The following is a 27,144-nucleotide window of genomic DNA, read 5'->3' on the forward strand; positions in this document are numbered from 1 at the left end:
CCTCATCCAGACAAGGTTGCAGTGTTATCAGTTGGCCTCTGATAGGGCAAGGCATGATGATGAGCTTCCAGAACAGAATGGCTGAACTGAGGGTCCTTTACCTTGGACAGGGACTCTAGCTCATACGAGAGAGGATGTTCAGTAGTGTGCTAGGGCTGCCGTAACAAAATGCCACAACCTGGGGGGCTTACACCACAGACACTTACTGTCCCAGAGTTCTGGAAGCCGGGAGTCTGAGAGCAAGGTGGCAGCATGGTCAGGCTCTGGAGAGGGCTCTCTTCCTGGCTTACAGAAGGCCACCTACTCTCTGTGTCCTCACGTGGCTTTTCTAGAGAGAGGGAGAGAGCTCTCTGTTGTTTCTTTTTATAAGGACACTAATCTTATCAGAGCCTCACCCTTATGACCTTATTTAACCTTAATTCCTTTCTTAGAGGCCCAATCTCCAAATACAGCCACATTCAGGGCTAGGACTTCAACAAATGAATTTGGGAGGTGGGGGGGGGGGTATGGAGGTGGAGAAGGGGATATAAATATTCAGTCCATAGCAGGGAGCGTTGGAGTAGCTTCAGTGACAAGAAGTCCTCCAGGCACTTTGAGGAGAGCCCCAGTTCTCCCCAGCTGCCACCTGGGTGGGCTTTTGATCCCGGGTGTCAGGATGAATGGGCTCAGCATGGCTCCCTTGTGGTTTGCCTTACCGTGAATCTCCGCTGTGGAAAGAAGTCCCCTTTACATCTAGGATGTCACCACCAATACTGTGCTTTCCCTGTTCTGAGAAAGTGGGGTGGGGTCTCTCAGATACCAGAAACCTCATCAGAAGTGCCAGTCCAGCTGCCGTCCTCATGTCTGCTGATGCACCTCCATCCAGGGCATCCATCTGCCCCTGTCATTTTCCCCGTCGTGGGCAATGCCACTCCTCTTTGGAGTCAAATTGTGTCCTAGTCCATTTCCTAGGACAAAGTTCCCAGACAGGCATTCTTCTCAGCAGCATCTTTCCAGCGATTTGCCCTTTGTCTCGCGCTCTTACTCTGATTTACCCAATGATCATAAAACAAATGAGGGAATAAATGCAAGAGCCTTTCATTTTGACCGTAGTTGCCTGAGAGCAGACTTTATTCTTTCTTTTCCCCAAAATGTTCAGGCCAAGAGAGCATCCACTATGACTAGTTCCTTGTATGACAGGTTCCTGAGCAAAACAGCTCTTCACTTAGCATGGAAATGCGGAAATCTCAGGAATAGTTTTGTTTTGACCTTGTTGGCAGTTTTATATCACAGTTACTCGGTTCCAACCTCACTCTCTCCGTTACATAAAGCAAAAAATAGCGTCAGTCTCAGAGGCTTTGCGCCCCTGGCTCGATGGCACTGGGACAGCCCATACTGAGTGCATCCCGAGCTGGCAGAGTTCGTCACTTTTGGGGCAGAGTTCCTTTCACCCTCGCTCTGATCTTTACACGTGTGATGTGCACGTCTGTGTTTGAAAGAAGCCAGGCCTCAGGAGGAATTGTTCAGCCAATAGCATCGATTGTGTTTCTGCTCTGTCCCGAGCACTATAGGGGACAATTCTGGGATGGATTATGCCGATCAGGGAGACTACCCTCCCAGTCTCAGGGAGCTCAGAAAGCGGCGAGAAGACAGACATAGACACAGGAAACTCCGTGAGGAGACGTGCAGAACCGGAGGAGGAGTTCGTGTTTCCTGCTCCTCATGAGGAGGGCGCTCACAGAGGAGTTGGATAAGAAAGATTGGGCTCAATTGGCAGCCGGTGGGGGAAGTGAACCAAGGAAGGTGCCCTGTACAGCCAGCTGCTGCTAACACTGGCTGTTCCTCCCCCATCTGGGGGCAGGCGCTGAGGAATTTGCTGGGCCAGTGCTTCACAGCCAGTGCTGGCTTGGGGACATGTGGCAAGGTCAGAGACAGTGGTGGCTGTCACATGGGAGCAGGAAAGGAGGTGCTTCTGGCATTTAGAGGGGAAGAGGCCAGGATCACTGATAAACATTCTACAATCGCAGCTCCCTCCACAAAGACTTTTCCAGCCTACCGTATCCATAGTGCCCAGGCTGAGAAGCCGGGTGACGGCCTGGGAGAGTCTGGTCTGCGGGGTGAGAACTGGGTCACCTCAGCTCCTTGGGACACCATTTCCTCACCTATGACGTCATGACTTCTTGGGTTACACTGCCTCCGACAACCTGTGATTCAGTGAAGCGCTAAACTGGAGATTAAAGAAGGGATATGAATGTCTTCAGAATGGCACACTTTCAAAAAAAAAAAAAAAAAAAAAAAGGCAAAAGAAATATGGAAGGTTTAAAAAGGGCGTATTAGGAAATAATGCTAAGCTGCAGGTGAACCTTTAAAAATCCGCACCATTTCACCTTCATAAAACCTGTAAAAGGAGCTGGAAGGGCCTGGCTCTCACGCTTTGTCGCCGAGGAAGGGATTCTCATCGGGACTCGAGGGACAGCCCTGCACAGAGTCTTCTCCTCGAGTTACACAGAGCCTAAGGTGCCAGCCGCCTGCCACGGAGGCTGCCTTTCAAGTACTGTGCCGGCTGCCAAGTCCCTAAAAGGAGTGGTCAGCTCTCCCAAGTCTGGGCCATTCTTCACATCCCCCGGACGAGTCAGAGCCACACCCTGTCTGCCACAGGTCTCTCTTCCTATCACAAAGAGTCTCCTCTTCTAGACCTTCAGAAATGACCAGAAAGGAAAGGCTGAGAAAAAGACAAGCTTTGCCTACCAGGGGAAGTCAGCTTAAAGAGAACACAAATGCTCAGAGTCGCCCAAATAGATGGGTGACATCACACTTACTGATACGTTTCAGAAAAAGCAATTGATTCTAATAAAATCGCTTAATGACAAGCTGTTTTTTTGTATTGTTAAAAAAAAAATCCAATATTAAAAATGCAAAGCATGCTTGTAAAGCATGCTGTTAGGAAAAAGAAAATTCAATATGATGGTAACTAATTAAGGATCTATTACCATGTCAAAATAAGATACATTTTAATTTCAGACTATTGGAGCAATGTTTTCATGGGAGTATCAGATTTATTTATAGGTATTTATAGTCATAAATTATATATATGTAATTAGAATGCAAAAACAGAATGCCTTCTGTATCAATGCAAACAAAGAATCTAAAGATTAAAAAAAATAGTAGATGGTCAAAACCGGTTTGGCTCAGTGGATAGAGCTTAGGCCTGTGGACTGAAAGGTCCCACGTTCGATTCCGGTCAAGGGCATGTACCTTGGTTGCGGGCACATCCCCAGTGGGGGGTGTGCAGGAGGCAGCTGGTCGATGATTCTCTCTCATCAATGTTTCTAACTCTCTATCCCTCTCTCTTCCTCTCAGTAAAAAATCAATAAAATATATATATTTTTTAAATAGTAGATGGTCTACACTTACGATCAAAAGTGAGATAAGTGCAACATGAAAACTGTACTGAGCCATTTGGGATCCAGGGCAGTGACTGGTGACAAGAATCCCATCACACACCTGAGGCTTTCTTTGGATCTTTAAAGAGGTTGTCAGAGTGTGAGTACCCAATGTCTAGGGTCAATTGGGAGGGTTAAATGAGTTAATACAAGGAAATGCTCTTGGAACATTTCCCAGCATAGAGCAGATGCTGAATGCACATCATTACCCTTATTGTTAAGTTCTGCTCCAACTCCTGAAGAGGTGGCTGAGCTTGTGGCTTCCTCAAAATTAATGGTACATTCTCTCTCATCATTTGGGTTATGGGTGAAACATTGCATTAGTCTTGGGTCTAGAATGACCCTTTTTAAAAAAATATATATATATTTTATTGATTTTGTACAGAGAGGAAGGGAGAGAGAGAGAGAGTTAGAAACATCGATGAGAGAGTCATCAATCAGCTGCCTCTTGCACACCCACTACTGGATATGCCCGCAACCAAGGTACATGCCCTTGACTGGAATAGAACCCGGGACCCTTCAGTCTCCAAGCCGACGCTCTATCCATTGAGCCAAACCGGTCTCAGCTAGAATGACCCTTTCTTATGGGTCCTGGAGTTAATTCTGAACTGGGTTTTCAGCAAATTCACTCTTGGTCTTCACCAGCTAATTGAACATCTTTGTGGTGTTGAAGATTGTCATGGTTTATTTAGCTCAGTGGGCTGGGTGGTGGGAAAAATAAGTCTAAGGCCATTGCTTGCCCACCAGGTAAGTCAATTTGCTGCTCTTCTCCATTGCTACACACTAACTTTAGGCATATTTTACAAATGTGGGCCATTGATCATACGGGGACAGACTAAAGACAATAGGAGGCTCATGAACATCTACCATGATGAAAAGATAAAAGTACATTCTCAACTTCATATGAAATCTGATTTTGAGCCTTACCATTGCTATCTATTTTACAGAATTACTAAGAAATCATACAGAAAAAATAAACATAAGACATCCACATAATTAGTTATAACTTGCCTCATCTACAGTAAATAAATGCATGAGGATGATGAAAGTTAAATGGAATGTGTTTAAAACTTTCCATCGCCTTAACAAGTTATGGGCTGATCTAAGAGTAAATGATTTTTATCCATATTTACAATGCATTGAGGAACAGCTAAGCAGAACAAAATCAAAAACCTTTTCATGGGTCAAGGTGGGCAAAGGGGGAATTAGGGACATCTATAATAGTGTAAACAATAAAAATAAATAAAGTTTAAAATGATGGTGAAATAAAAATGTTCAGATATATATATAAAGCTTTGTCAAAATCAGGAAAAATTGTAGCTTTCATTCCATTTATCGACACAGTTCTTCAATGCCATTGATGGTTAAATCTTCATCTTCTCTTTATTAAACTGTGTTGCCTATAAATCCCTTCTATTCCCTTAAAAGAAAAAAAAATTTAAATAAATGATTTAGACCTATAAATTTGTAATTTCTAGAATCATCTGAGAAGACTTAAGGGGTCTGACTATGCATCCATATATTATTCAAAGGGACTCTGTTGTGACTTTAACCAATTCAATTAACCACATGATCTCTTAACATGAGAATCTAATATTATGTGTTTATCATTTTAAAAAAAATGAGTAGGCAATTTAATATTTTACCTTCAATACAGTGTTTTGGATGCTGGCAATCAGGGGTTTGATAGTAAGCACACTGTGGGATGTTGAACTAAGCCAGTTCATTGTTGCTTCAGCTCTTTAGAAGGGTTGGCTCTGCTGATGGGTAATTGAAGCCTCAGGTTGCCAAGGTGGATGACTAAAAGGTGGCCTTTTCGGATCAAAGGTAAAATTTTAATTGGATGATGAGCATTCTCACAGGGCAAATAGCAATTTTCTGAATTGCATAATCTAGTGGTTTGAAATTTAGAAAGTAATGATGTCATTTCCCCATCTTTTAAAAGAATATGCATCTCCCTCTGTAATTATTTTGTGTATTATTTTTAATAGCAGCAGTGCGCCAATGACTACAGATAGGCGGGTCAGGAAGGAAAGAGGCCTCAGGGAAGCAGGGAACAGCTTTCCCAAAGAGTTTCATCAGTCTTACACTTGGTGAAAATCCTGGCAGTCTTTTTTCTATGTTTCCAAAGCCTCCTCCTCCTCCTTGTTCTCAGCTCATTTCCTATTCCAACTTTCCAAGAGGTTTGCCTGTGTTAAAATGAACTGAATTCAAATGTAGTCCTTTTCAAATTACAATTTGTGAATCACTTTCTTTATTGGTTTTTACACAAAATATATGATTAAAGAAATAGAAAACTCACTTAGAATGTCCAATATTACACTCAAAGTTTATAGAGAGTAGAAATTACATCTACTGATACTCTGGAGAGGGAGAGAATTTGAGTTTACTCAGTGAAAGGTTCATCTGGGATTGGTTTCTTAATTTTTTGTGTATGGCATCGTGAAAAGAACCCTGGACTAGGACTTAAGAGACTTGAACCCCACTCCTGGTTCTGCTACTATCTATACACTGAGTGGCCAGATTACTATGATCTGCATAATGTTTTTGAGTTTCAACCATGTTGTAATATATTTCAGTACTTTCTTTCTTTTTTTTAAAATGTATTTTATTGATTTTTTACAGAGAGGAAGGGAGAGAGATAGAGAGCTAGAAACGTCGATGAGAGAGAAACATCGACCAGCTGTCTCTTGCACATCCCCTCCCGGGGATGTGCCCACAACCTATGTACATGCCCTTGACCAGAATCGAACCCGGGACCTTTCAGTCCGCAGACCGACGCTCTACGACTGATCCAAACCGGCTTCGGCACTTTATTCCTTTTTATAGTTGAATACTATTAGATTATTTATCTATTCATCTATTGATGGACATTTATGTAGTTTTCATCTTTTGTCCATAGTGAATGATGCTACTATGAACATGAATATACATGTGTTTGTTTGAGTGCCTATTTTCAATTCTTTGGGGTTTATATTCAGGAATGGAATTAATGCGTCATATGCTACTTTTATGTTTGACTTTTTCAAGAACTGCAGAACTGTTTTTCCACAGTAGCTATATAAGCATTCTTCTTTCTCCTCATCTTCCTCAACACTTTTTTTTTTTTCTGTTTTCTGTTTTTAATATAGCTATTCTAGTGGTTGTGAGGTGGTACCTCATTGTGTTTTGATTTCCATTTTCCTAAATGACTAATGATATTGAGCATTTTTTTCATGTTTTCATTGATCATTTGTATATCATTTTTTGAGAAATGTCTATTAAGGACCTTTGTTCATTTTAAAATTGGGCTGTTTGTCTCTTTGGTGTTAACTTACAAGAGTTCTTTATATATCCTGGATACTAGAGTGATATCAGATATATTATTTGCAAATATTTCTCCTATTTTATATGTTTATCTTTTCACTTACTTGATAATGTCCTTTGCTGCACAAAAGTCTTTAATTTTGGTGAAGTCCAATTTACCTATTTTTTCTTTGGTTGTTCATGAATTTGGTGTCTTGAAGCTTTTTTTAAAAAAAATGACAGGATCTTAACACTTTACAAAACCTTTTCCAGAAGGTAACCTGTACATTATTATTATTATTATTATTATTAATTATTTTAGAGAGAGATAGAAAGGAAGGGATAGAGAGAGAAACATCAACTTGTTGTTCTACTTATTTATGCATTCATTGTTGAGTCTTGTATGTGTCTTGACTGGGATCAAACCCAAAACCTTGGCATATCAGGATGATATTCTGCCCAACTGAGCTACTGGGCCAAGGCTGCAAGTACAAATGAAACAGCTCCTTTGCAACCTCCACTGGAAAAGCTATCAGAGGAATCTTTAATACAAATCAAAACATCAGTGGCAAAATCATAAGTGTTTTAAAAGTAACATAGATTAAAAAGGACAGAGTCTTTGGGCTATTGATTTTATATTCAATGTCAATAGAGCTTGATAAAGTTTGTGGAAAATAAGTATAGTTTAATAATTTTTTCTGCTAGTTAATTTCAAAGCTGCTGTGCCTCCTTTTTTAAAAAAAAAATTTATCGTTCTTGTTGTGTTAACTTAAAAAAACATTGAAACCTGTAAAGAATTTTTGTGAGTTTATTTGAGCCAAACTGTCGACATATGTGAGGAAGCAGAACCTTAACAAATTGAGATAATGCTCCAGAGAATGGCATGTTACATCTGTATTTATACATTGCTATCAAAGGAAAGGGACGTAGGTGGGTTACATGAAATCCATTGGTGATAAATTAGAGAGGTGGGAGAAAGCAAAGTGGGGGTGGGGGAGAGACTCCTGGGATTGGATAAAAAGTAAAATGATAGACACATACTTAGGTAGGTGCATGAACAATTAACATGATAATAATGAAGTAATGAAGGAATTTGTGGTATCTGTCCTGACACCCAGCACTGTAGATTGTGCCCCAAGGGGTCCAGAAAAAGGGAAGTTACAAGTTACCCAGACATTTCAAGGGTATGTTACTATAGATGCAAAAGACAGATAGGCTCAGTTAAGGTTAAGGTTGACCAGGACATAACTACCCTCCATAACTGCTTTTAGTTAAAGTTTAATTCAGACCATCCTTCATGGTTACTTTAAGTCTCTGAGTTTGCAAGACCGCCATGCAGGCCTCCCCTGAGCTTGTCAGATTAGCATGTGACCCCTTTCGTCCACAGTTGAAAGTCTTAAAGATGTCCCCTTTGACCCCCTCCACCCTGCACCCCTCCCCCAGGGCTACTGTGCTTCCCTTTATAAATAATGAGACCCTTTCAAATTGTAATGACCATACTTTTCTCAGTCTGTATACCCGTCATTTACGCAACGCCACAAATCAGCCAAATAGCTCTTAACTTTGTTTTTACTTCAGTGGATTATTTAGGAATCATATCAAGAAAAAAAAAAGCCACAGTTTATTTTCTGATTCATGGTTATTATCATGGGCCATTGAAAGGCTAAGCTGGCACAGCAGCTTTCAAAGCAGAACTTAGTTAAGTTCAGGAGAGAGAAAATAGCCAGGGCTATGGGCCTCCTTCTTCCAAATAACACTGACCTGACTCCAGCGGTGTGTGTGCATACGTATGGTCAGGTTAAACGAGTTTTTCAAAAATGAATATGCGCCACTTGTGTTTGGGGAATAAAATAGGCCCATTCCCCTGGGTTCAGAAGGTGTTCCAATCAAATCAAACATTTTCTCTGTGGATGTGGTGAGTGCCTCTCCTCAGATATTATGGTCAATAAAATAAGCCTGTCCTAAAAAGCATCTTCCTTGATTTTGTTCTTTGATTGAAGAAGTCCTTTGTGCCTCAATGAATACTCTGTTAATTAACCCCAGAAGACCAGAGGTGGCTAATACAACACACGTCTGTGGCTTTGAAAATACATATTATTATGTGGGAGGCTTTCAAACGCTTTGAAATTGGTCTTCTGCAGTTTTCCAATTGGGCCCCTTTCGTGGGGCTGGGCCACACAGGTAAGGATCCGGCCCTTCCTTTTTGGTTCCCTCTCCCTTCTAGGTCTCCTTTCCCTTACTTCAGAATGAAACTCAATATCTTAAAGCCAACAGAGCCTAAGGAGGCCGATCATTGGCTCCCTTTGTCCCTGAGCCTGCGGCCCCGCCCCTTTGGCTTGCGCTCACAAGCTGTTTATATTTTTGTAAGGGCTACTCTTTAACTCGGCAGCCCCAAGACTATAATGGGCCCAATTGTCCGTGGGCTGCAGGGAGCTGCGTCCCCGCAGCCGAGGGGCCTGCGGCCGGACTCCGGGGCGCGGGAGCGGCCGCTATGGAGCGCAGGTAAGGAGGCTCCTGCAGGAGTGCCGAGGCTTCTGGGCACTGCCTGATCCTCCGAGGGCACTGCGCGGAGTTGTGATTGAGTTGTTGGCTTTTTCTGGTTTTATTTATTTATTTATTTTTCCTGCGGAAGACAGAAGGAGGTCAATTCTCTAGGACTTACTGACCAAGGTCACAGGGATCGCCAGCCCACCCAGGCAAGACAGGAGCAGGGAAGCAAAAGTTTGGGAGAGAGACACACAACCTGGTGGCGGGCTTGACACTAAAGCAACAGGGGAGAGGCAGGGTTCAGGGCTCCTGTGGTGGCAATCGGGGGCTGCTTTCCTTTCTAACGTGGCGATGCCCAGGCAGGAGCCGTGCCCTGCCGGAGGGGTTCTGTAAGCCGGCTGGGAGCCCACCGAGCCCAGCAGACCTCTTTGGAAAGGGTCTGATGCCCGCTGATCTTTTCAAAGGGCAAACGGAGCCAGTCCTGTGTGTCATCAATCGTTCTTTTCAGAAACGTGGGGATGGTTTAGAGCGGGCGGGCTGTAAAGTTTTACTGCCCCATAAAAGCGCTCAAAGGGCAGTGCCGCCCGCCGCCCGCGGTGGGGCTCCGGAATGAAGGAACAGCCCCAGGCGATTAGAGCTTTTGTCCTTGACCATCCGAGAGAGGAGGAGAGAGGAGGCGGCTTCGGAGCCAGAGGACACCCTGTGAGGTGGGGTGGAAACCGAAATGCACTCAGCCAGCCCGCCTGCGGTTTGTTCTGGTTTCTCTAAATGAGGGAGGGCTGAGGGCTGGAAACTGCTCAGCGGATCTTTGGGGCCTGATTTACCATCGTGCCCCATTTGGCCCCAGTGAGACACCTCCTCCAGTGCCAGGGACACTCAGAGCAAGGGAGGGGGGTGCTGTCCTCTGGGCCGCAAAGGGAGCCTGGAGAGGGGAGGGAGCAGCGAAAGCCCTGGGAATTGCTTCGGGAATTCCTGCCTCCTGCTGAACAGAAAATCAGAGAACCTTGTCCTTTCCTTTCCGATGAGCCTCGTGGTATAAAATCGATGAACCGAGAGTCTGTGTTTGCGAGGGATGAAGAGGTGTAGTTCAATGTTGAGAGGAAGCTAAATGTGAACCATGGGACTTCAATACTTCTAGGGCCTTATACAGCTCCCCTCCTCCCCTAAACCCCATAATGTGTCTGTATTATCTAGGGACAGCATGTTTAAAGCCAATACATGTTGGAAAGAATTAAATCAGATTCAAAGATTGATTATTGATTGATTGATAGATTGATGGATGAAAGAGGAAGGGAGAGAGAGAAAGAAACATCAATTTGCTGTTCCACTTATTTATGCATTCATTGGTTGATTCTTATATATGTCCTAAATGGCGATCAAACCCACAACCTTGGTATATAGGGTATATAGGGTTCTAACCAACTGAAAGCAACAGGAATATTTCTGCGCAGTGCCTGGGGGGGGGGGGTGTTCCTAGGTGAGCCTGGGAGAAGGGGGGGTGGGGGAGATGTCAGCAAGGGCATAGAGATGTGCTTCATCTCACCTTCCCTCAGGCCACCCAAATCCTGTGCTTTTTCCTGTCAGCACATTCTTACATTCCCACCAGACACCCACCCTCAGGTATTGGCAAGATGAGGAAGAAGAAACAGGAAGCCTGGTGACAGAGAAGATGGGGTGAATGCCAGGAGACCCCAAGACGCAAAGACAGCTCTTGCCTAGCTTCTTTTACAGAACGGTGGGCATGCCAGGCTCCTGGAATTTCAGGCACTTACAGTATATTTTCAGGTACAGAATTTGCATGCACTAATGCTGAAATAGGAGATTTACAATAAAAAGTAATATTCTCCTAGAGCTTTTAAATACTGAGGATTGTTCTTGGCTTATTAGAAACAAAGAAACAAGCATGGATGGATGAAATGCTATGACGATGACAAGCACACATGGTAATGATAGTTATCATTTATTGAGCACCTATTGTGTGCCAGGCCTTTACCTGCACTATCTCAGGCAGGCCTCACTAACCCCTTTGAAGCCCCCATTTTACAGAGAAAAGAAGGGGGGCACAGAGAGGTGAAGTAACTTGCACAAAACCACACAGCTTGTAAGTGACCCTAAATGTGGATCCCTAGGAAGGTCTCCAGTGCCCAACATTGTGCTATGAGATGTGGATTTCCTGTGGATTAGAGTTAGCATTCATAGGGAGAGATTTTCAAGAATCCGTCTAGACACTGCCACCAAAATATGACCTCTTGCAGAAAGATATTTGACAACTGAGAAGGAGAGCCAAGAACCCCTTCCCTGAAATGGGTGATAGTGCCAACGAGTAACAGCCTTGCCCCTGTGAGCCCAATGCCAGGAAGGGACAACTGAGGGGAGGCCTCTGGCTCCTGGCCCTGCTCCATGGTGACTCATCCAAAAAGATGAAGTGAATCAGAACCGCACACTGGGGCTGCATCCCCTGGGGAGCTCCTGGGAGCCATTTCGGTCAGCATCATGTCACCTCCGGCTGCACCTGCTGGGAACGCCACACCTGCTGGGAACACTACCCCTTATCACACCTGCAGCCCCATTCAGCCTTCCAAGGAGAGCTTTTCCTGGTAGGTGGGTCTTTAACCACCGGGTGTATCCCCCCACCCCCCTCTCTGCCTGCCTCTGCTGGTGCCACACCTGCCGAGCTGGTGCTGAGGGAATGGCACATGTCACATTTTGCAGCTGTTGTGCAAACAGAACTTCAGTGAAGTTTCTCAACCAGTTGACTCTAGAAACCGCAAGAAGCCAAAGGGGCCAACCTCTCACTTGGCAAATGGCAGATGTGCTTCTTCACCCCAGTCCCTGGAACTGACTTGGGAATCGCTCTCTCTCCTCAAGGGCGGTTCAGGAGGAAGATGTTTAAATCTGTAGCACCCGCAAAGCCTGGTATCAACCCGATAAACCCCAGGGCAGGGCAAGCAGCCTCCACCCTTGTTCTTTGATGTGTTAATGAGCTAAAGCTTTCCTAACTGAGCTCCCACCAGGCCCTGGAGGATGGGTTCTCACTGGGCACCTTTCCTCCTCTGGCCTTCCCTGCTCTTCCCAGAGGGCAGGCACAGCAGCCTTTAAACTGAACTTGGGAGCTGTAACCTGACCTCAGAACTATGCACCACAAAGAGCACTTGTGTGCTTTCCAGGACAGTTTCAAAACCGTGGAGTTTCCCAAGGTTTTCCTGTGCAACATGGGGGTTGGGAGGAGGCTTAACTTTAAATACAGGAGCTTTAAGCAAAATGTGGCTGAGGGGCCTCTGTCTATGGCAGAAGTCCGGTGGAATCTACAAGGCCGGCTCCCTCCATGGCCGGCTAGTGCTTCCCAGGCAAGAAACACATTTCCAGGGACAGCCAGAAGCCCCTTAACAGTTCCCTGGGGACCAAAAACACAGCTAAGACTCTCAGGATGTAGGATTCTTGACCAGTGCCCCTAACTGGAGGACTCTATTTTCTTAAGAGCACTTTTAACACACACACACACACACACACACACACACACACGCACGCACACGCACACACAATTAAAAAAGCACCACAGCAACAATCAGTGATTTCTTAAAAACATGGCCCCTTTAAATAAGCCCTCAGCGAGGGTACGTATTGTGTCCTCTGGATACTCCCTGTGTTCTGGGCACACTGCAGAGGGGACAGCAGAAATACTAATTAATCTCGGTTCATTGCAAAAAGGATATAGGAAGACTCCTGTAAGGGAGCAGCGACCTCCAAGCCCCAGACGCCTTGTTGGAACTGTGGCAAGGAAAGATAGTGACTGAAAAAGGCAGCTCTCTTCCCACACTCAGCACAGGCAATGAATCCAGGGCGCCATTGTCTGAGCTGTCACTGCTGGGCTGGGAGGGGCAGAGGCAGCTGCCTGCCCTCCCCACGGCTGTGAGGGCACTCAGGGAATGGGGCCTCCCATGTGAGGCTGCCTTTTTCTCACAGGCCAGGCGACTGGGCCCCTCAGTGCCACCTGCACTCAGACCCGGGGGTGCCCCCAGTTCTTCTGGCTGTGGCTTTTTAGGAGCAGGGTCCGTGGGAGAGGGGCCCTGTGGACTGTGAAGGACCTGCGGTCAGGGTGGGATAGGCCTGGGTGGACAAAGGGCCTGGTGGCTGCTGATCCTTGTCCTTTCCTGGAATTGGGGTCAGAGACATATCCCGATACCAGCTGGGTCCTGCTCCTTGAGAAAGGAGACCACGTGTCTCGCCTGTGTCTGCACCCCCACCGGAGCTTCAGGCATGAGGTGGGGGTCACATCACAGCAACTCTCAGCTTCTCCTGTGGAAGCTGTTACTGTACATCTCCTCCCCCAAGGGGATGAAAATCCAGCTCCTCCATTTCCTGTTTCTTAGTCTCTGAAAAGCACAAGGGGAGAGGGGAGGAGAGGGCAGCAGGCTGGGAAGTGGATGGGGATTGGTGATCCAGGAAAACTGTCCCAGCTCCTTTCTCTGCCACCACTTGTGTGCTGCTGTGATGGGAGATTTTGTTTGGGGGCCTTTCGTTTTCCCCTTTAAATCAAAGCCATTGGTCCTGGTGCTGCCCGCAGAGCGGCTCTTTCCAGTTCCTTCGAAAGGCGATTGTGCCCGGAGCTCCCAGGCCTAGGCTTGTGTCCGTAATGACCTCTGTTGATTCCAAGGGGGATTTAGGCTTTGTCCTTCGCCTTCTCCTAGGGCGTGTACCCTCCCAGCCTTTTACTGGGAAGCTTCGTGCAATGATATATGACCAGACCATCGGGCTGCAGCACTGAAACTTCAAGTGAAACTCCTGAAACACCAACTGTTTGCCAGGAACTGTTCTAAGTGCTTCACTTACATGAGCAGCTCTCCCTCCCAGATAGGTACTGCGATCCTCTATTCTCAGTGAGGAAACGGATAGTCAGATGAGAGAGTTAAAACAAATGTCCAAGGTGGCACAGCTGGCCAGGGTCAGGCTAGCATGCAGGCTCCAGAGCCACCACCCCTTTTTTAAAATATATATTTTATTGATTTCAGAGAAGAAGGAGAGAAAGATAGAAACACCCATGATAAGAAAGAAACAATGACTGGCTGCCTCTTGCACACCCCACACTGGAGATCAAGCCCACAACCCGGGCATGCGCCCTGACCAGGAATCGAACCATGACCTACTGATGTATAGGTCCACACTTAGCCACGGAGCCATGCTGGCTGGGCTCCCCGTGCCCTCCCCCCGCCACCCCCTTTTTTTTAATTCTCACCCAAGGATAATGTTCAATTGATTTTTAGAGAGAGAGGGAAAGAGAGAGAGAAGCAATGATGTGAAAGAGAATATCGATTACCTCCCATATGCGCCCCGACCAGGGATCAAACCCACCACCTAGGTATGTGCCCTGACATACAACCTTTTTGGTGTGCAGGACAATGCTCCAACCAACTTAGCCACCCAGCCAGGGCCAAGCCTGCATTTTCCAACCACTGTGTGATACCCACAGGGGTGCATTGCATTCTTTGGTAGGATGCACAAGAGCAGACATATTCATCCCCCTATTTCTGGTCATTTAACTTCTATTAAACCTTTTCCTATTTAAATAATACAATGATGAATGTTTTGTAATAATAGCTCATAATTAACAATTTGTTGAATTGCTAACTGTGTAACAGGCACCATTTCGGGTTCTTTGTGCATCATGACCAACTTATGCTTTGTACAACCATTTAACAGATGAGGAAACCAGGGCGCAGAGAGGTGGGTCAAACGTTTTGTCCCGGATTGCACAGGAAGGAGTGGCAGAGCCATGCCGGAGCTGCTGCTCTTAGGTGCCATCTACATGCATATCCGTGACCACATCGCTGATCCTGCTTGTGCGGGGGGGGAAATGTTTAAGCTGGAATGACTAAGGCGTAAGATAGAGAAATTTTGTAAGGCTCTGGATACATATGACAAAATGGCTTGCCTGTAACACTGGATGGTTATGCTGATTTGTATCCGGTGAGCACGGTACGATCGACTAAGGAACCTGAAAGTGAGAGAAGCCCCTGGTAACTGGAGATGCCCTCTCACCCCTGGGCAACGTGCCCGTTAGCCCTTTTACCTCTGTGGGCCAAACTGGGCACTTGCCACCATTAATAATATTCTTTTTATGACAAAATGTATCTAATTGAAAGTACATTTGGGCTGGGGCACTGGAATGCTGGTAATGGCCTATCTCTGGATGGTGTTCTAGTATGTTTCTTTGGGGTAATTCGACTAACTGTTGCCATAGGCCTCGTGCACTTTTCTGTCTGTTATTTATACTTACTGTTGTGTTTTTTTAAACTGTATGACAGGTATATATATATTGGAAGTTAAGCACAGGCTACATTGAAATGTGTTGTATAGAATAAGAAAATGACTCACTTAACAACATATTTCCTCCACATGTTGGATGAAAGAAGATTCTGGAGGAAAAAAAAAAGTTTCATGGTCCTTTTTCTCCCATCTCTAATTGAGGAATTGAAAAGACATTAAATCACAATAGTTCTAAGAAATACAGTTCTTTTTTTAAAAACTGTCCTTTGCTTGTTTTGGTTGTTGTTCTTTTGAAGTTTCAAACAAAAAAACCTTCCTTGGACCAAAGCATGACACTCATTTAAAATATGTAGAGTTAGAATGACTGCGTTTTTGGCAAGGACTTGAGAACAAGAGCGTTGTTCTCTTTCTCTCTTGGCTTTCTCGTGTGCTCCTCCTCAGCATCTGGTTTTGTGATATGGCCTGATGCCTCTACTGAGTGACATCCCTGGAGGCTCAGCGGTGTCTTTGCATGGCTAACGCATCAGCCTGAGGTGATCACAGATCATCATTCTGAGAAACATAAGAAAGTCTGCTCTTAGTCTACTGGAAGGCAGCAGCAATTTCCTCATCAACCTCCCAAGGGTTTTGAAATACTATTTTGGTGCTTTTTTGCCTCTGCTGACTTTACATTTGATCTAAACTTAATGGTTTAACCCCAATTCAGTTTCTGAGTCCCTGGATTCCAGTTGTAATTCCTCTACCACAGAGGCAACGCAGCTGTGAAAGAAGAGGGCATCCTGTGCTTTTTGTGAGGAGACAAAGGGAGGCTTGTTTCCTAATTCTTCCTTTACTTGCCAGCCCCTAAAGGCCCAACCTGAGATTCTGTTAGTTCTTTGATGGAGGTATTCATGCTCTTTTGTTTAGATGGACTTTCTTCCATTTCTACCTAACATCTTACCATCACCACTGTATTTGTCAGCACAGGCTGCCATAAAAATACCACTGACTTGTTGGCTTAAACAACTGCCATTTATTTTCTTGTGGTTCTGAAGGCTGGAAGTCCAAGGTCACGGTGCCTGCATGGTTGGGTTCTGATGAGAGCTCTCTTTCTGGTTGGTAGACAGGGCCTTCCCGCTATGTCTTCACCTGGCCTTTTCACTGCAGATGAGGAGAGTGAACACTCTGCTTGCCTTCCTCTTCTTGTAGGGAACTAATCCTCTTGGACTAGGTCCCCACCCTGATGACCTCCTTTAACCCGTGTTACTTTTCTGGAGGCCCTGTCTCCAAATATTCCTAACATGGGAGTCAGGGTTTCAACACATCAAATGGAGGAGAAAACACAGTTCAGTCCATAACATTACCACAACCAATGCAGTAGTTTCCCTTTATCCACAAGGAGTATCTTTCAAGATCCCCAGTGGGTGCTAAAATTGTGAATAGTACCGAACCTACATACACTCTGCTTTTGCCTATACAGGCATACCTATGATAAAATTTAATTTATGATTTAGTCACAGTAAGAGATTAGCAACAATAACAAAGAGTAAAATAGAATAATTACAACAATATACTCTAATAAAACCTATGTGAATGCACTCTCTCTCTCTCAAAATATCTATTGTACTATACTCGCTCTTCGTGTTGTGATGAAGTAAGGTGAAATTTTCCATTTAATATTTTCGGACTATGATTGACTGTGGGTAGCCAAAAATGTGGATGGGGGGGAGGGGGGACTGATGTACAATTAAAATTAAACTTTATTTACCCTTTCAAAGTAGCTTGTCCCCACCCCTAGTGTTTCTATTAAATAACATTTTATTTTTTAATTTGTAAAACATTTTTGGATCTCTATTAACTGTGTTATGGGAATGCAGACATAAAGAAGACATAGCCCCAGTCATGCAGACGCCTCAGAGAGGTTATGCAGTAATGAGGGAGAGGCGTGCCAGAATTCCTGGGAGACTGGGAGGCTGTAAGAGAACTTCAAAGTGCTGTGGCATTCAGAGAAAGAGGGCCACCATCCACGGCCACCATCGGAGCTTCCTATCAGAGACAGGCTGCGTTTGGACTGGGGAAGGTGTAGAAAAGGCCACACCAGCCTCCGCAGGAACAGACCCCACGGAAGCGGGAAAGCACTTCAGCTAAGACTCAGGGAGTCCATGGGGGAGCAGTGGCATTGCATGGCACAGCACAGGAGGAGGTCGGGTTCTGAAAGCAGCCCTTAGAAAGAGAGTCCCAGGTCTACATGGCCCCTGACCATCTGGGAATACTGTCTCTCAATAATTCTAATAACCAGTTCTCTCTCCAGTGTTGTAACAGACCACAGTTCCTCTGAGCACCAGATGAAGTAGTTGGCTGTGTTTAGAGAGAGAGATATTGTTGCAAAGAGAGAGAGATAATGAGAGAAGGGAGAGGGAGAGGGAAAGGGAGAGGGAGAGGGAGAGGGAGAGGGGGAGGGGGGGAAAGAGAGAGAGAGAGAGAGAGAGAGAGAGAAATGAATGATAATGTAACTTAAAAAAAAAAAAAATAAGATCGCACCCTGGCAGGATGCTCACACAGTGATAACTATGGGAGACCTCAGATTGGCTGAAAGAATTGCAGATTCTCTCCAAATCCCCCAAAGATAAATGGACAAAGATCATCAACTTAAAGGAAATATTGGTGGAAACAATCATATTGAAAATGTTCTACACCACTAGGGATCAAATAAATAGAAAACTTAAGAACAATGAGTTACTATTTTCTCCTTATCAGGTTAATATTTTTCAATACGTTGCTAATGGGAGTGTAAATTGATACAACTTCTCTAGGAAGTAATTGTGCAATGTTTTACTTTCTTGGGAGCCCTGGAAAAGTTAACACACCTTGACGTGGCCATTTCATTTGCAGGAATCTATGCTAAGACTGTAGAGGTGTGGATAATGATTTGTGATTAGTGATTTCATTTAAGTTTGACTTATAATAATTGGAAATTTAGAAACAACGTAAATGTAAGCACTATGGAAATTGGTTGCATAAATGGTATACAATTGATGGAATGTTCTTCAGCTATTTATAATGTGTTTTCAAATATTTTACAGATTTAAAAGGCATAGGATGTGTTTTTAAAAGGAGTTTTCAAAATGGTGTGCATAGTAAAAATATGCACGAGAAAAAATTAAGACAATAAATGATAATGTCATTTATTCAGTTAGTGACATCATAAATATTTATTAAGCATATATATATATATATATATATATATATATATCTGGCAATATATTTATCTATAGGGTCTATAGATGGTTTCTGTTTTATTCTTTAAACTTTACTGGGTTTTCCAGATTTTTCTAGAGCATTTAATTGCTTTTTACCTACAAATATGCATGTTAATAAAGCCTCTCCATTTGTCAGGGCCCAAGCCCACCCTCCCATAAAGTCGTTCCTAGTTAGTCTCATTGAAAATAATTACTCACTTTTCTGCGACTTTTTCAAGTCCAACTTATCACACATGGCCTTGAATGGCAGCCACCGGGATGTGTGACTCTCTTCCCAACTAGTTGGGAGCCTAGGGAGAACAGGAGTTATGCCTGAGGTCCTACCAGTAAAATTCTAAGCCAAGCCGAAACCGGTTTGGCTCAGTGGTAGAGCGTCGGTCTGCAGACTGAAAGGTCCCAGGTTCCATTCCAGTCAAGGGCATGTACATTGGTTGCGGGCACATCCCCAGTAGGGGGTGTGCAAGAGGCAGCTGGTCAATGTTTCTCTCTCATGGACGTTTCTAGCTCTCTATCCCTCTCTCCTCCTCTCTGTAAAAAATCAATAAAATATATATTTTAAAAAAAATTCTAAGCCAAAAGCCTAGCTTTCCTTCCCCACCTTTTCCATAAAGCCTTTCCTACTCCTGAAAAAAGTGGGCTATTTCTTCTCCCCTTGAGTTGTCAAGACAGCTTTTTATGCTTCTTTTGTTGCAAGTCCACTCTACTTGGGATTACAGTTCATTGTGTTTGTCCTGACTGCCGCATTTGTCATCCAGCTCCTTACTGCAGGAAAGGAAACTTGTTCCTCTTTGTGTCCAGAGTGGTGCCTTACACAGAGTGTGTGCTCAGTAAACACTGGGCGGGTTGGTGACTGAATGAACGCAGGCTCTCCAGCTATTTCCAGGAGGTGTGTGGGGGGGGAGGGGGGAGGGGGGGTTTATGAAGTTCCTAATCTGAAGAGTTTCAGTCTCACAGGTACAGTGTTTGTAGGCTGTCTTATCCCTCCTTAGGCAGGATAAGACAGCCTACAAACACTAAACAGGCCCAGAGCACTGAGCGGTGGTGGCCCTGAAGCCTAACCCACCAGAAAACTCTGCCAGGAAATGCATGCCCCTTAGTCTCCCAATGCCCCTATATCGTCTGCGTACTGAGAACTTTACCTGCAAAACTTTACCTTGTTTCACCATGTCACCGCCTCCTAGACATAAATTCCCTAAAGAATTCCATTCTTTCAGTTACATATTGAACACCATAGGTTTGCTCTGCAGACCCATATCAGGCCCTAATCCTCCACACAGGGCCATTTGAGGGAAAGTTTAAAATCAATGACTGCATAAATACTATCGTAGAATAAAAGCGAAAACTAAAGAAATAGGACACCAGATTCAATTCAATTTCATGTGTACTTATTATGTGCCAAGTTTTTGCAAAGCCTTTGTCCTGGGCACTGATGATTATAAATGATCTAAAGATTTACTAGGACACTGATCTCATTCATAAGATTCCACGTGGCTCTGACAATATAACAGGAAAGGGAGGAGCGGAGTGGGAAGAGTCTGTGGGGAGAGAGGGCATTGCACAGGAGGGCCAGCGTGCCGGGTCAGGGCTGGATAGAGATGGGAAATAAGTGGCAGGGCTGCTGGTAGCTGTGCTCATAATTGCATTAGGGGTGGCCTTTGGTACTTTGTGTCTGCATCCAGGAACTCCAATAGAATAGGCAATGCTTTAGGGAAAAAGATGTTTAAAGCAATCTGTATATAAAAAGGCTAAGTGACCAACTGTATGTCCATCCGACCATTCAACCAACCGACTGATACTATTTAAAAGAACCCAGTGCATCTGTCAGTGTTCTTAGCTACTAATGACAGACGTTACTCTAGTTAGTTTGAGCATAAAATGAATTTATTAAAGCCCTGACCAATGTGGCTCAGTTGGTTAAAGCTCACCTTATACACTGAAAGGTGGCGGGTTCCATACCCAAGTTGTGGATTTGATCTCAGGTGAGGATGTATGAGGGAGGCAATTGATAGCTGTTTCTCTCTTGCATCAATGTTTCTCTCTTTCTCTCCCTCTCTCCCCCTTCCTGTCTCTAAAATCAATAAAAAAATTTTTAAATGAATTTATTAAAGTCTATCATGACACCATCAAAAAAGTGGTATTTTTAAAAAAGATACCCAAGTGGCCAATAAGCACAAGAAAAGATGTTTAGCATTATTAGTCATTAGAGAAATGCAAATCAAAACCACAACGAAATGCCACTTCACACCCACTAGGAAATGAGAACCCTCAGACATTGCTGATGGCAGTATAGAATGATGTAACTGCTTTGGAAGAGAGTCTGGCAGTTGTTCAAAATGTTAAGTATATGACCCAGCAATTCTACTCCTAGGTTGTAACCAAGAGAAATGAAAATATAGGTCCCCCCAAAAAACTATACACAAATATTCAGAGCATTATTCATACTAGCCCCCAAATGAAAACAGTGCATATGTTTATGAACTGATGAAATGGATACACAAAATGTGGTCTATCTGTACAATGGAATATTACTCTGCAATAAAAACAAATGAAGGACTGATTCATGCTATGTATAGTACAATATGGATAAATCTTTTTAAAAAAATGCTAAATGAAAGAAGCCAGACACAAAGGCCCACCTTGTATGATTCCTTTGAAGTGTCCAGAATCAGCAAGTCCATAGAGACAGCAAGTCTGTGAGTGTTATGGCTGAATTGTCCCCCAAATTCATGTTGAAGTCCTAACCCCCACTACCTTAGAATGTGACCTTATATGGATATAGAGTGATTTCCAATAGGAGATAGGAATTAGGGCAGATGGAATTAGTTAAAATGAGGTCATATTGCAGGAGGGTGGGCCCCTACTCCAATATGACTGATGTCCTTACAAAAAGGGGAAATTTGAACAGACACACAGGGAGAACGCTAGGTGAAGACTGGGGTTGTGTTGCCACAAGCCAAGGAATTAGGAGGAGCTAAGACAGTGTGCTAGGACAGATCTCTCCCTAGCGGCAGGCAGAGGGAGAGGGTCCCTCGTGTTGACACATTAAACTTGGATGTCCAACCTCCAGGACGGTGAGCCTATACATTTCTACTGTTCAAGCCACTTCGTTTTACGGTGCTCTGCTAGGACAGCTCTAGCAAGCTCAGGGAGTTTTTCTCTACTTCTGTATTTGCTTCCACTTATAAGTGGGCAACTGCCTATTTTGTACAGCTAGCCCATAATGCCCCAAATACCTACAGATCCAACTGACTGGCCTGCTGGGACACTTGCATCGAATACCCCACAAAAACCACGGGCTCCGCTTGTCTAAACTTAAGTCATCATTTCTCTGGTCCCACCTGTTCCTCCCGTATTTTTCTCTCTTGGTGAATGGTTCCCTCCATCCCCAGTGTTCACCCAGTGAAGCTGGGTGTTAGCCTACAACCCCACTCCGCTGCCTGTTATCAGGCACCAAATTCTAAAGGTCCCACCTCTTTCACATCTTTGGAGTCTTTCCTGTCCATCCCAGCCCCACCTCCCCTCCCTCCCCAGACTGTCTTCCTTCCATTTGCTTTCCACAGTAATCTTTCTGCAACACGGCTTTCATCAAAGCACTCAGCTGCTTAAAATCCTTCCGAGTGTCCCCATCGCTTCCAAACAAAAGTCAAATCCCAGAGTTTAGCAGATAAAACCTGTGTGGTCGGACTCCTTGCCACCCTTTATAAGCCATCTTTCACCTTTGCTCCTTGCACCTGCTTCCTGCAGCCATTCAGTGGTTCAGACCCTCTCTCTCTCTCTCTCTCTCTCTCTCTCTCTCTCTCTCTCTCTCTCTCTCATCTCTCATCTCTCATCTCTCATCTCTCATCTCTCTCTCTCTCTATTCTATTTGGTGTCTGCTCAGGTTTCAAAACTCAAATGCAGCCTCCTCTGGGAAGCCTTCCTTGATTTCCAGCATTATTTAAAACTTGCTTCTATGTTCCTGTAACCCTCTGGGCACACACTATCACAGCAATTGCACAATGCACTCTAATTGTTGGTCTCCTCCCCCCTTCTCACCACCCTCCCCCAATAATTAGGCACTTAAGAGTAAAAGCTTCAGGTTTTTTTTTGTTTGTTTTTTTTTTACAACTTTGTGTTTTCAATCTATTACGACATGTAGGAGATAGTCATAAATGTTTCAGGAAGGAAGGAAGGGAGGGAGGCAAGGAGGGAGAGAGGGAGGTAGTCATTGGAGGGAGGGAGGAAGGGAGGGAAGGGAAATCGGAGGAGAGGGGAGGGGAGTAGTTTCGTGTAAAAAGTAAGGCCCCGAGGAATAGAAACTCTCATTATTTTCAGAACTGATTGTGCTGTAGCTGACTATTTGCCAGAATGAAAGTAAACACAGAGATGTTGTCCTCTCCCATTCAGGAGCTGTGGTTGCTTTAATAATGACCAGGCCTGCAATGCGGGCTGGCCTTTTGCTGCTCTCTGGGCCCCGTCAGACCCAAGTCGCTGCCCCTGAAAGGACAGTTTGCATCTGTGTTTACAGGGCGCGTTCCCCTTCTTTCCTGCGCCCGGGGCTGCGATTGGCCCTCCGGGAGGCTGGCCGCGGGGGCCCTGAGTCACCGCGCTGGGAATCCCTCTGGAACTGGGCACCCGCCCGCATGGTGTGTTGTTTTCACGGGTTGTAGGGATTAGCGGTGTGGGATTAGCTCCCAGGCCGGGTCCGGAGCGAGGCAAGCCGGGCAGCGCGCAGTCCAGGACCTGCCCTGCCTCCCGGCGTCTGGAGCACAGATGTCTGCGCTGCGGGCCTGAGCGCAGCGTGGAAATGGCCCCGCAGAGGCCCCCTGGGGACCCAGGGCTCCGAGATCAGGCCCTTCCGAGCCCAGCCCGGAGGCCGCGCTCCCTCCGCTGCTGTGCGGTCCCAGCGTCAGGGTAGCACGCAGAACGGCCGGCGGGAACGCCGGGTCACCTTCCGACACACGGGACCCAGGAGCGGCGGCGGCGCCGGGGCCTCTGCCCGGGTGTGAGCTGCGCCCCGGCCCGGCGGCCGTCCCCGCGGTAAGTCCGGGCGCGGGCGGCGGGGCTGGCTGAGCGCCGCGGCCCCCGCGGGCCTGGTCCTGTCCTGCTGGATCCGGCCCCGGGCCCAGGGCTGGGTGGAGGGGGGTGTGCGGGAGCCTGCAGACACTCCTCCGGATCCCGGCTCGGATCCTGGAGGGGATCCCGGCTCCGGCAGGAGAAGCCACCCCGGAGCGGGCGCTGGGGGCGGCGGCTGCTGGCGCTGTCCGCTGGGCTCGACCTTGACGTTGCCTCGCTCCCAGGCTGGGCCGGCGGAGGTCTCCGGGGGTGGGGACCGTGGGCCATTCCTTAAATAGGATAGCGCAAAGCTTCGGAAGTAAAGCTTTTAACGGCCTTTTGCACGGAGGCAGGAAATAAAAAAAAAAAAAAAAAAAAAAAAAAAGACAATCTGCAAGCTTAAAGCAGTAGCTTTAATAATTTTTGTAAACTGCATTTCCTCTCCCCTCCCCCTTCTTAAATTTTGGGCATTTCCCCTAAAACTGCTCAAATAGATTTCCTCCTTATTAGCCTCAACTCTTATTCGCTGCCCAAGTTCATACTACAGTTCTGGCTTATTGGAGGCGGGGATGTGGATTTTTGAGGCCTTTAAGGTCTCCTTTTTGGTTAATGTGTTCTGAAAAGTACATGCTGCGTATTGAAAACTTCATGCTGCTAACAACTCAGGTAATGGGCTGTGGGTGGGCAGGAAGGTTTGTAGCATGAAATGCTTGTCAGACTCAAACATCTGTGAACCCCAAATCCATTCCCCCTGTAGTTCAACCCTAGAGCAACTGCTTCCTTCTTCACCCCTTCTATCATCTTCCCCTCAATCCCCCCCACCCCCCGCCCCAAATGATCAGCCTTAATTTGTGAAACAGAGACAGCTTTAGGTTAAAATGGCTTTTTTAATAGTTAATTTTAGAGCACTTAGAATTCTAGGCATCCAAAGATTGGGTTAGTCTTTCGAGTGGGAGGATGGTGGTTCTGTGGCAGTATATACACCAATGCCTTTTTTCCCCAGTAAATACCTTATAGCCGATTTTCTTCTAAAAATGGAGATTAACCTTTACATCAGTGTTATAAGAATACTAGAGGTTCAGTGCATGGATTCAGGCACTGGTGGGGTCCCTTAGCCTGGCCTGTGCCCTCCCGCAGTCTGGGACCTAGCAGTGCATGAAGCCTAAGGTGGCTGTGGAGGAGCCTAAACTGGGCCAGAGCCGTTCCCACTCATCCTGGCCTTGAAGCACCTGCTGCCAGAGGCAGGAGAGGATTGTGCTGCAGCAGCTGCACTCAGCCAGCCTTGAGCCCAGCTTCTGGCTGAGCAGAGCTCCTACTGTGGGAGCACACTGACCACCAGGAGGCAGCTCCTGCCTTGAGCATCTGCCCCTGGTGGTCAGTGTGCATCATAGCTACCAGTTGGTCGTTCAGTCATTCGGTCACTTAGGCTTTTATATACTCAGATAGTTATGGGTATTGTTGCATGACAACCTGCATTTCCAGGTTCTTTCCCAGGGGTGGGAGGAGGTATTGTGCTCCGTTCACTGCCTCCCACTTCTACTTGACCTCTAGTCTCAGATTTCCACTTGACTTCATCCTTGGCAGACGTAGTACCTGCCATTCAACTGTAAGAAACAAAAGAGCAGGAATGATTTAGAACACTTTGACTATCACAGCATTAACCAAAGATGCAAATCATGTCACTGAACTCTTTATGACACACATACATTACCTTCCCTTCTTCAAATTTAGGTGCATCCAGCGATTAAAGATGAATTTTAAAAAACAAACAAAAGCCCCTACTCCCTTCCCCCTCCCTTGGTTAAATACAGATTAGGATGAGTCAAGGTAGGGCCACCTAAGCTAATGAAATGTCTTCATGGTGACATAATTCAGTCACCATCTAGGCTGGTATATGGACTCTTTTTGACTGATGTGTTCTAAAAAGTACATGCTCCATATAAAAAACTTCATGCTGCTCACAACTCAGATAGAGGGCTGGGGGCAGACAGGAAGATTTGGAGCATAAAATGCCTGTCAGACTCAAAGCATTCTATGAACCCCAAATCCATTCCCCCTTTAGCTCCCCCTGGGTACCAAGGGTTAACACCAGTCCTTATTCTTTTCCCTGTAGCCTCTCTATTCTTTCCCCCTTTCCATACTATCCCATGTAGGTACCTACCATGACTTTATTTGGGATCGCGGAATCTAAGATAGTACCTTGCAGTGTCAAGATTTGTTTAGTTGACGATGTCCCCTTATCAGTATTCTCAGAACTTTTTCCCCAAGTCCTGCCTTTATTTTCCTGGAAAATTCTACGTCTATTAAATCCTCTATTGGAAATCCCATTGTATCTTTCAAAACTAAATGTGGCACCTACATCTTGAATTATTTCTCTTGCATGGTTTCCTGATTGTTACTTCTGCTTCATATTGAAACACAAGCAGAAGGATCTTCTCATAGAATATGAATCTAAATGCGTTAGGGAGTCTCCTTGAAAATTATCAGCATACACTCTGACCTTTTCTTCAGTCTGCCGTTGAGTTGAATTCCGCCCTTTGAATTTCTGTTTACTGACTACTTTGGGGGGAAAACTGGATACTGACCTTGGGTCTCATGAGTAATCTGTTTATTTGGCCTTTTCTGAGCAGCAGTAACTCCCCACCTCTCCAAGCGCTGCTTGGTGCGAATTTGCCCGTTCGCTGGAGATAACTCAGTAGGGTAACCCAGCGAGGCACAAGGAACCTTTGAAAATGCCATCCTGAAATCCTGAAATCTGGGAGGAAAACACTTCAGAACTTTCTTCCTTTCTCACCTCTCCACTGCATGGTTTGCACCCAATCCATCTTGGGCTGCAGATTCCCAAAGGGCAGTGTTAGCTTGATTTGCACAGGCTCTAAAGGTTTATGCTGGCAGGTGCTGGCAGGATGCTTTTGAAGCTGCTGCTAATGATGCAGATGGAACAATGATGGCTTTCCTTTTGGGTTTCATGAGAAAATACAGCCCAGTGTCTGCTTGAGAAGTCTCTCGGAGACTGTTATCTTAAAAGTCTTGAGTCAAGGCTGAGTTAACTGTATCGCCAACATATTTCTTATACTCACATGTGTTATAGGCCTTAAGTCTGACTTGCTTGTTGGCAGGTCTGAAAGAGCCCCTGGCAGTCATCTGTGTGTTTAGCTTATTATCTTCTCTGGCAGAGAATGGTCTTTCGTTTGGATGGTATTTGGTCTCGGAGTTCGAAGAATTGGCTAGTGGAACCTTTGAGATAAGTAAGTAGAGGGGAAGTGAAGGGGAATCAATCCAAGGGCACTGCATCACTGTTTTACTGGCCGGGCAGCTTTTATGTATTTTTTTGAGGGTTTAGTGGAAATTCAACCTCAGAAACTGAGTTTTTGTTGGCAAACATTTTGTCTAACGAATACTGGTTCCTTCCT

At 45.4% G+C, this 27,144-nt stretch overlaps 1 protein-coding gene across 5 annotated transcripts in view; it reads left to right on the plus strand.

Annotated features, from left to right (window-relative positions):
- The window catches only part of TRIM2 (tripartite motif containing 2), a 121,103-nt gene that overhangs the window by 18,984 nt on the left and 74,975 nt on the right, over positions 1-27,144 (plus strand). For 2 of the 5 annotated variants that reach the window (XM_084883957.1, XM_084883959.1), the window contains exon 1: positions 9,071-9,209. The exons of 1 other annotated variant lie outside the window; for it this stretch is intronic. The gene's annotated coding sequence lies outside the window, so the exon portion shown is untranslated. Of the gene's footprint in view, positions 1-9,070; positions 9,210-23,024; positions 23,717-27,144 lie in introns of those variants that run through there. 2 more of the 5 variants (XM_084883960.1, XM_084883958.1) reach the window with 1 other exon arrangement.

The sequence above is a fragment of the Pipistrellus hanaki genome (genome assembly GCF_964339955.1).
Source record: "Pipistrellus hanaki genome assembly, chromosome: 5".
In the NCBI taxonomy this organism is placed as follows: Eukaryota; Metazoa; Chordata; class Mammalia; order Chiroptera; family Vespertilionidae; genus Pipistrellus; species Pipistrellus hanaki.